Raw genomic sequence first — 11,078 nt, forward strand, 5'->3', positions numbered from 1 at the left:
GATGATGATGATGAGGTGCAGTGCCATGGCTGCAGCAGCAGGGCGGCACCATCGAGCTTAACTTGAACTTGGCTGAGTTTGATGTTGATGCTGTTTGACGTGTCGCCGCCTCCTCGCTCACCCACAGTCAAACAGAGTGCTTCACTCCCATTAACAATGCAGAGAGAGAGAGAGTGTGTGTGTGTGTGTGTGTGTGTGTGTTTAAAACAGTTTTTGAACACTGACTCCAGTATTTGATCCAACAGTCTGTGTTACTTCTTCAATTTTTTATTCTTCATTTGTCTATAATTTTTGTTTGTTTTAATAACATTTTAATTAATTCCATTTTGTCCTTTCATCTTTTTTAATGGAAAATGCTTTATAAATCAACTAATTATAATTATAAATAATTTTTTTATTTTCTCACTATTTTAGCTCTTTTCTCTCCACACTCATAACATGATGATATGTATTTAAAAACAAATTATTATTATTATCATTAATAATATTGTTTCTTATTTATTTATTTTTTGCATGAACCAAGATTCAGTGAAAAGAATTTCAGTTTTTGACTGCATGTGCTACCTTACAGTAGACGTTACAGAAATGCTGCAGTACACCACAGCCTGCTTTATTTTCCTAAATTAAAATAATTCCAGTAATGAACTTAAAACAAACCTGTTTACATTCACAAAATGTATATATAGTAAGTAAGTACTATACTTTTGTCTTCTGCACAAAACAAAACAATATAAATAAAGACTTAAGATCGTGGAGATACACTTAATATATTAGCTGAAGAGACAAGCAAATGAAAAAAGTGGTTGAGTGCTACGTAGGATAAAAATATCACATAAGTACAGATTAGATAAAATAGAAATACACCTTAAACACTTACACTTAAATAGATACTGTAACAGAACTCAGTATTAAGACACATTTTAAGATCACCATGAAAATACTGCAGCTGCTTCTCTGACCTCTATTGCTACTGTCACTCATAAAGCAACTTTTTACTTTGAAGTATAAATATTTTGTTTTACAAAACTTTTTTTACATTTAATAGAATACATAAAAATACTCAAATTATAAATGTTTTCCTTTATTTATTTGTTTTGCTTTTTTTTTTAACTAACCTCTAATCACAGTCTTAAATTGGCACAGTTTTTAGGGAAAAACTCCATATTCTTTTTACATCAACAATGATTTAAAAGTCCAGTGTGTTGGATTTATAGACATCTTTAAGCAGAACTGGAATATAATATTCAGAACTATATTTTTTTGAGGGTATAATCACCTGAAAATAAGAGTTGTTGTGTTTTCATTACCTTACAATGAGCTTTTTATATCTACATACAGAGCAGGTCCTCTTCCATGGAGTCTGCCATATTGTTTCTACAGTAGCTCAGAATGGACAAACCAAACACTGGCTTTAGACAGAGCCATTCACGTTTTTTGTGTTGGTCCACGGTTGTCCACATGCATGACACACGGGAGAAGTGTCAGCTCTGCAACCTCATGGCTCGATGCCAAAAATCCACACACTGGACCTTTAAGTGATTATATGAAATGGGTTGTGATAAACGCACAGGGGAAACACATTTTTGTTCCTTTATCGCTTATTTTAAAATAACTTCTCAAGATGAAAATATTCAATCACTGAGTTGTATTTGAATTTTGAATATGTTGCATTGCTCGGTTTCAGGCTGAGCTGACATTAAGTGGTGGATTATAATGCAGCAATGCAACGTGGGAGAAAAATTCACACATTTTTATTTTAGCCCTAAGCAGAAACATAACTGGGAACAGTTGAGTATGTTGAAGCACCGAGCAGCTCACTTTAAAATCAAGCGAAAGTCAATAACAATTTGTTTTCCAGCGTGATTCAGCCGCATAGGTCTGTGTGTGTGTGTGTGTGTGTGCGTGCGTGTGTGTGTGTGTGTGTGCGTGTGTGTGTGTGTGTGTGTGTGTGTGTGTTGGCATACATCTCTTCCATTAACAATAGGTGATGTATCGACTGCGGGTGGATGGATGGACAGATGGGTTGGTTGGCTGGTTGGTTGGTTTAGCAGGAACACTTAAAGGGCAGCAGGGTTAGCTGTGTTTCCATACAACAGCAAACTGCTAGAGGGCCGAGAGGGGGAGGTGTGTGTGTATGTGTGAGTGTGTATGTGTGTGTGGGATAGAAAGAGGGGAGAGGTAAACAAGGCCTAGAGGTCAGAAAAACAAACATGTGACCTGAATTTTGCTGGTCTGAAGGTCACGCCGCCTGTTTGGGAAAAGTGCGAGGCAAAATGATGATATGTGTGAAACAGATTGGTTATTGCATCAAAAAATATTTCCTAAAATGCTGAAGAATTTTTTTAACCCTTTGAAACGGGAGCGAATTGGCTTGATTTTTTTCAAAAACATGGGAAGAAAATTAGCACAAAATAAGAAAGACAAGACTTTTAAAAAGTGTCTAAAAATATAATAATTTTGTAACATAATTTTTCCCTTTTTTTTCCCCTAGACATCGTTACCTAGCTTTTTAGTTTTCTAAATCTACTAATTTTTTCTTAATTTGTGGATCCTTTCTTGCCAAGTTGCTAACTGCTTTTTCCCCATAGTTTTGTAAGAAATTGCACCCACTAGCTCAGGTTTCAAAGGGTTAAATACTTGCGAAAGGCGTCTGAAAGCAGCACAAGAAAAGTGATGTTGCTCCAGGTTTCAATGGGTTACGTAAGAAACAGAGATGTTAAAAAACTGTCAGTCTCAGCTGTCTGAAGTTCATATAAAGTGCAGGTGAAATAAATAAATACAGCCTGAACCCCTCCGAGAATCGCCACCTTATCGTGGTGGAGGGGTTTGCGTGCTCCGGTGATCCTGAGAGCTGTGTTGTCAGGGGCAACAGCTCCTGGTAGGGTCTCCCAAGGCAAAGTGGTCTCAGGTGAGGAGCCAGACTAAGAGCGATTCAAAGACCACACAAAAAAAAAAAAAAATATATATATATATATATATATATATATATATATATATATATATATATATATAAATGCAACCATGAATCATCAATTGTTAAGGATAAGTAGAATTGTTTCCACTGTTGGGGAGTTCTGCTGTTTTAAAATGGTAAAAAGTCTTTAGCGTCTCCAGAAGGAGCTGAGTTTATTCTGATAAATGTCCTCAAGTGATGTCACTTGAGTCAGTGACAGTTGAGGAATACAAAGTAGAAAGGAGAAAACGATTGTATCTGTAGTATCAATATTGTGGTATCAATCCGCCCGCCCCCAGTACAGTGACTTAAATGACAAGACGAAAAACTGTTGCAGACAAAAACAGCAGCTCTGTGTGGAGCGATGAGGAGACTTCTTCCTCTGCAGTGGTTTGATGGCACTGAGGGGACAATTCGCTCCACCAGCTGTTTGTCTCCATCAACCAATGAAGTCATATTCACACAGCAAAGGTTGATGAAAACAAATATTCAATTCATGTATTATTTGGTGAATTTCTGGAAATTCTGTCAATTTGCATCCAAAGCGACATACAAATGTGGTACAATACAAGTCACAGTTCATCACGGCGGAGCCTTTCAGAATAAGGTCGCAGGTGCGCAAAGAAAAACATAAATGCATACCAAATTAAGACATTTCTGTACTGATAAATGTTCCTCTGAGGATCCAGGCCCGGTTAATGTCCAGTGTCTTTTTCCTAAAGTCTTGACTTTTCTTTTTGTGTTAACCAACAAACTCTTATAAAGTTATTAGCTGCAGAAGTCGTAGAAATTGAGATTGAGTCAACACAACAACTTCACCTGCTTGTCGATATGTGACTAATCCAAGAGAGGGAGCCATGAAAGAGAGCGAAAATAAGATGTTAACCCCAAAAGAACCTCTTTTACCTTCAACTACTCACACATGCACACACACACACACACGCACACGCACACACACACACACACACACACACACACACACACACACACACACACACACACACACACACACACACACACACACACACACACACAGCAGCCAGTGGAGTTAGTCAAGGGTGGCGATAAGTGACCGTGTGTTTGTGTAGCAGACTGAGTGTCTTTGAGCGTTTTGAATGACTGTGTGTGTGTGTGTGTGTGTGTGTGTGAGAGAGTGATTGTGTGCGTGTGTGTGTGTGTGTGTGTGTGTGAGCGAGAGAGTGATTGTGTGCATGTGTGCGTGTGTGTGTGTGTGTGTGCATGTGTGTGTGTGTGTGTGTGTGTGTGTGTGTGTGTGTGTGTGTGATTGTGTGTCTGTGTGTGTGTTTGATGTTCATGCAGAGCGACAGGAGGGTCTCCAGGTCACTCGCAGGGACGTCTCAAGGCCCCGGTCCGTCCTGGCTGCCCGCCAAACTGTCTCCCTCACCGGGCGGGGGCAGCAACGATGGCGCCCCCTCTTTCCCAACACCTACACACACACACACACACACACATGCACTCATACTGTATGAGTTACAATGTCTCATGTTCTTATTTTCAAAAGTATATGTGTAAGTACAAATGTACTTTTTATGGTTTTTTATTGAGTAAAAATGTTACTTTTTATGGTTTATACACACATTAATTCACTTTCTCTACAAAATTTACTGAAAACTGCAATTGTGTTACTATGTGTATTTTATTACAAATTGGTAATTTTTTATTCTATTAACTATTTTAAAAACAACTTTGAACACAAGCTGCTTTATTTATGTCTTCTTTTTTTCAATTTAAGCTTGTTTAAAGTGGCTGAAATCATTATGAACATAATAAGAAAAGATGTCCTATCGATAAATATTGCCGACTATAGCAAATATTTTAAAATGTATGTATGAAATAATCAGATTGATGATGAACGCATTGCTTTACTGTTATGTTTTAACAATGGACAAACTCTTTACAGACGTAAAACTTTAACTAGTTTTGTTCATTTTTGATAATGATTAACTGAAATTTTACGGTAGCTGACCGATGACACAGAGGTCATGATGTTTCATTGTTTGGTTACATTCAACTCGAGGTGTTTTTATGGCTGATGCTGACACTTCTGAGACTTGGTTGCTTTCAAATGTGGCTCTTTTGATCGATAAATGAAAGTTAGAAATTCTATTAGATAAAGTGACTTTGTATTTCCCACTTAAGACTCTGTTCTTGACAAGTTTTATAAAAGCTTTAAAGATGAAATGTAAGGAGATAAAATTTACAAAAGTATTATGTAACAGTTTGATTAATGTGGTAAAATGGTAAATAATGATACAATAATACATTAACACCCCTGTTTCTGGTGGCTATTCAAAAGTATCTTTTGGAGGGAAATCCTGAATTCTGCCCTTTTTGAAATCATTAATTTGGACGATATTATTTTGTAAAGTTACCTGATATAATCACACCATCACAAATGATTCCTGCTCCTCAGAGGATGAACATGTTCGATGACCTTTGATCTTTCTTTTTCAGCGCTCCCCTCAGGACAAACTTCACATGTTTCGCACCACCGGCTCCACTGCTGATGACTCTAACAGGATTTTTACACCTCATGTAAGCCCTCAAAAGAAGCTTTTGAGAACTTTTGCACACGTATGATGATTTTAATAAGTTACACACGGTCATAAAAAAGCAGAGATTTGGCAGACAGTCATTAAGACATTCCTCTCCATGCTGAAGCACTCAGTCGTCACTGGGCCTCTTTCTTTGTGTGTGTGTGTGTGTGTGTGTGTGTGTGTGTGTGTGTGTGAGACAGGGCAGGGTGTCTGTGTTTGAACTTCCTCGCTGTGTGTCTTCAGTCCATCGTGGTGGAGGACTGGCAGCATGCTGGAGGAAATGTGGCCACCGGATCGTCTGATGGACCGAGCAGCACCAGCTGAGCGGCCGGCTGGCCAGAAGCTTCTCTCTGATTGGCTGTCCGACAGGAAACAGAAGCCAAATTAAGACCAGAGGACAAGGATGCAGATGCAGCTCTGAGGTAAGACACAAGTTCACTCTACACAACAGACTCAGCAGGTTCCAGTCAGTGTGCACCCTAAAACATTTTTGACTGCGCTGTTCATGTACACTGTCATGTCCCAAAAAAGACAGGTCATAGTAAGAGAAGCACACGTGTATTTAATAGTATTGTGATTGCTGCGTCAGGGAGGCCCTGTTATTGTGCATGCTGGCTCACTGGAATAGTTTACTGGGACACTTGATGAAACTGAAGCATTGTTAATGTTACCGGTTTCACCTGTGCTTTTCCTGCCAATGCTGCCTTCATGGGCTCCTCGGAAATATCACACTTCCCTGTTGTGTAGTGGTAATTGCAACAAGTGCTCTGGTTAGAAAAAAAAAGCAACAAATGTGGATGCTAGAAGTAAAAAAGTTGTTTTTGTGGCTGATGTTTTGCCAAAAGCAAGTAGCACAGAGCTTGTTTGTGCCTCAGTGGGACAACAAAGAATACACATCAGGTATGTAGTTGACGTTTTATTTTGTTGATAGACTTGAATAATTAGCTGATATTTGCTTTGCTTGCTAGCTTTATTTTCCTGTTGTCTCTGTGAATAAGGGTTTGAGGTGTTGCAGAGGTGATTGCAATGAAGATTAGCTGCTTTAAAGCACAAGTTTGAAATCCTTGTGCATGGTGTATAAGGTCAAGTTATGTCACTGGCATTGAACTTAAACATAGAGATTTGAAACACACCAGTCCATTTAACAGTTGTGTGTTTCTAATGAGTGGCTACTTTGAAACGACAGGATGCGTGCTTTTTCAGCTTCCATGGACGTCCAACTTAAAGCAGCTAACTTTACCCCTGGAGGATAACATGTATAGAATATCTTAAAACATAACAGTGATATCTTCGGATATCAGTAAAGAGATTTCCTGTGCAGTTAAGGTGGCTTTTTAATGTAGGCAACAACTCTGCACGACTACATGACCTACATCGTTCTGCATAGACTCACTTCACTCTTGATATTTTTAACTTCCTCCTTAATGTCGTAACGTTAACATTAAGTCAGCTCTGTTATCAGTGTTAGTAGGCCTTTACTCACCTGGCATGCTTTACAGTTAAAAGTTTGCTCGCTTGTTACAGCTAATAGATGCATATACTAAAATGTGCAACTGCTAAAAGTAAATGATAGCTACTGGATTTTTAAAACAAAGGGAAAGGTTATAATTCGCAATCATACTGAAACTGGTCATTTAAGCTCCTTCACCGGCAAGATGCACTGATGCGCCATCACTACTTACCGTCTGTCTCCTCCTAAATAACGGCAACACATTGATACAAGTTTGTCTGCACCGAGTTTTAAAGAGAGACTGAATGAATAAGAGATATATAAAGAGAGGTCACTCATGTGATGTTTTCACTCACCCTGTCCATGCTGTTTCTACTGTTTACCTGTTCTGTGGCCTGTCTGTGACATCAAACAAGACCACCCCCCCCCCCCAAAAAAAAAAAACGTTTAGAGAGGTTTGTTCTTGTGCTGCAGAGCCGTGTACACAGCTCTGGTCTGCTGGCAATGGGAAACAAATCTATTGATATTTAGTGGATTTACCTTGTTTAAAAACCTGCATGAGCAGTTTGTGAGAGTTTGTAAACTGTTGTTTTTATATAGTTTTGACTTCAGTTCATCAAGAATTTCCTCAGTTTTTGCATTTGGCGTGAACGATTGCTGGGAAAAACGTGAAAGTTTTCTGGCTGAGTAACTGATGTAAAGTATTGCTTTAATAGTTAGAGACTGAGTAACATTACTGAGGGCCCTGTGATGTATAGTACTACTGTGTGTGTGTGTGTGTGTGTGTGTGTGTGTGTGTGTGTGTGTGTGTGTGTGTGTGTGAGTGAGAGAGAGAGAGAGAGAGTGTGAGACTCGCCTCGCTGATTGGATTACACAATGTTGGTTTTGAGATTAACTTTCTGCTCACAATGACCCTCCAAGCTTGACCACTGAGGTTTTTAAGTACTATAGGTCTGTCCCAATTCTTGTGTGTGTGTGTGTGTGTGTGTGTGTGTGTGTGTGTGTGTGTGTGTGTGCACGCGTGCGCGTGCGCAGGCATGGGAGCATGTGTAGGCAAAAAGCAGAGTTGGTTAAAGGAAAATATACGGCGGTGAGCATATCAGGAGAACAATGATGTAATTTGATTAAAAAAAATAGAAGAATGGACCTGGTAATAATGTAATTTTACAGCGTGTTAAAGGGATTCTCCTGTGATTAAGCGATGAAGTTCGGGGACTTACAAGAGACTGAATGTCACTCCATGTCATCTTCTCATACAATTCCAAAGAAGTTCAAGCAAAATTTAATGTCTCATTTTAATTAAATTAAAACAATTAACAAGACTCACTCATATGAAAGATTCCCATTTAAACAACTTTTGATGTGAATTAACCAGTAAACACATTTCATTTAACATCAACTAAACCATTAAATTTAACAGTCACAATCTGACAGTGAAAACATATAAAACCATCTGTGGTGAGTTTATTCATTATGTAGCTGAATGTTGTTGTGTGAATCTATTTCCCTTTATGGTCAATTGTAGCACTAAAACGAATAATAATTTCCGATATGAGTTAATTACGTTATCTTCAATAATAAACTACTGATTGAGTCTATAAAATGTAAAAAAATATTTGTTTTAACCAGTAGACACAAAATCAAAGAAATATAGTTACAATCACACAGTAGAACACAGAAAAGCTGCAAATCTTGGAAATGGAAATTTTTTTTTGCATTTTTGCGTGAAAAGTTTGGTGTTCTTGATACTTTCCATTTTTTATTTCTGTATTATTATATATTTTTATTTAACCAGAAAGAGGCCCATTGAGAATAAAAATCTCCTTTTTTTGACGGGAGTCCATAAAACAGCAGCATAAAGAATTTTACAGGAAAGATCAGACTAAAAACACAACAGCAAAACGGTGAAACAAACAGCATGATATCGTCACACACGAACACAAACATCAGATGTAAAAGCCACTTTACAATTAAAAAAGCTAAATTAGCGTTAGTGTTCAGTAACCTGACGTGCATTCACTAGTTTACCTCTCCTTTTGTCAAATAAAGTGTATTAATCGAATAATAGTTTAATCTCCAGCTAATCACACCACTTTGTCCTTTGTATATAAATATGGTGTGTGTGTGTGTGTGTGTGTGTGTGTGTGTGTGTAATCAGGACTTTTTTGGATTAATTTATTTTCTTTGGTGCCGATTTTACTTGTTTGGTTGTAGTTTGGTTTCAGGCGTTGTTTGGTGACGCGGTGGTTGTTTCGACTGATTGACTGCAGCGTTTGTGACACTTATAAATAGATAATTGTTTCACACACTCATCAGGTGAAAATGAATTCAGCATCAGTGACATGTTGGTGAATGAATCTGTGTTTACAGACTGATCTGTGGGTGTAAATGTGTCTGAAAATGTGTGTGTGTGTGTGTGTGTGTGTGTGTGTGTGTGTGTGTGTGTGTGTGTGTGTGTGTGTGTGTGTGTGTGTGGTGTGTGTGTGTGTGTGTGTGTGTGTGAATGCTTCATTGTGGGATCCATCAGAGGGCAGTAGAGTCCCTGCTGGACTGTCTGCTGGTCAGAGGAGGTTTCTGTCTCAGGGGCCAAAAACTACACACCATAAAACACACACTGAGCTCACATTGTTGGTGTTGTTGAGGCTGTCAGAAGTGTCGATTTGTGGCGTTTGGTGTCTTTCAGTGTTGATGAAAATATATATTTGAATCAATAACACAGCTGATAAATATAAAAAAAAAAGTCCCCAAAAGTCTGAACAGGTGGAAGAGAGCAGAAAAAAACAAGTTGAGGTCATTCAGGAAACAAAAGCAGTTTTCAGTTGTAACAAGATTACAGAAGCTCGTCGAGTTGCTGCCGCCGTATCAACATGTTTCTGTGTTTTATTATTTTAGCCTCGATCAGGAGGTGAAAGCTTAGCAGGATGAACAGCAGCTCACACACACACACACACACACACACACACACACACATGAACACACACACTCTCCTTATCGAGGTGTAAATCTCATTTCCAGAGACCCACCTCTGCTGCCTCACTGACCCTGTAGAATTGGATGATGTTTACGTTCCTGGATTACAACAGTGAAGTAAGGGTTAATCTGCACACTTAAGCACCCGGTGTGGAGAAATTACGGCCTAAAGATCCATCGTGTGATCCCAGAATCCTTTGCTGTTTCCCACAGTCACTGTTTTTCGGCTGATCTGTGCTGATTTATTAGATTTTTTTGTGTTCAGGCCACAGCGAGGGCAGATCAGTGGTGCGCAGTGTACCAAAAAATACAGCACAAATGATTTAGTTCTTATCATTTTATATATACAAACATACATTGTTATATATTTTAATATTTAGTGTTGCCATGAGTGTTTCGTGAAGTAGGATTTGTGAAGTAGGATTTGTTACTCAGCGTATTAATAACGGGAATTAAAGTGAAACTTGTCCTCAACTAAACAGTGTAAAGTCTTAAAAATTTCCCAACAGTTTATAAAATAGTTTAAAATGTCAACCAGCTACATTAAATGCTGTTTACATTTTAACCCATTTGAAATAATTTAATTTATTTTAAATATAAAGACTCTGGGGACACATAATACAATAATTTGTGTGCACAGATTATTATTTTAACAAGATCATAATTTCTTCGGAAAATATATGAAATAAAGGTTTGTGCATAAACAACCCTTATAAATACACATAAAAAAACATATTGTAGTTTTGTTTTTTTAATACATTTTGTTTAAGTACACAAACAGTATGACAGTACAACTTTTATTTCTAACATAGTTATTTGGTCTGAAAGGCCAGAAAGTAATTAGTAAAATTATTAATACCACAATTTCATAAATACTTTCTTACATGTTAATTAATTGCTTTTAAAATTACCAGCAAACGTGTTTAAATAATACAAAGTAATCATTGGCTTTTGTCAGCGTTTTATGATTAGATTATTTCATTTTCATTTTGTTTGGACATATAAGCAAGGTCAAGCAATTGTAACTACCTTCAAAAGTAATATACAGTACATGTACATGCTAATACTTAAATATGCACAGGTTATATAGCAATGTGGTGTTTGATTGTATTTTATAAGCTGATTATATTCTTGTTTGTCACATTTT

This window comes from Plectropomus leopardus, chromosome 15, assembly GCF_008729295.1.
Source record: "Plectropomus leopardus isolate mb chromosome 15, YSFRI_Pleo_2.0, whole genome shotgun sequence".
NCBI classification, from domain to species: domain Eukaryota; kingdom Metazoa; phylum Chordata; class Actinopteri; order Perciformes; family Serranidae; genus Plectropomus; species Plectropomus leopardus.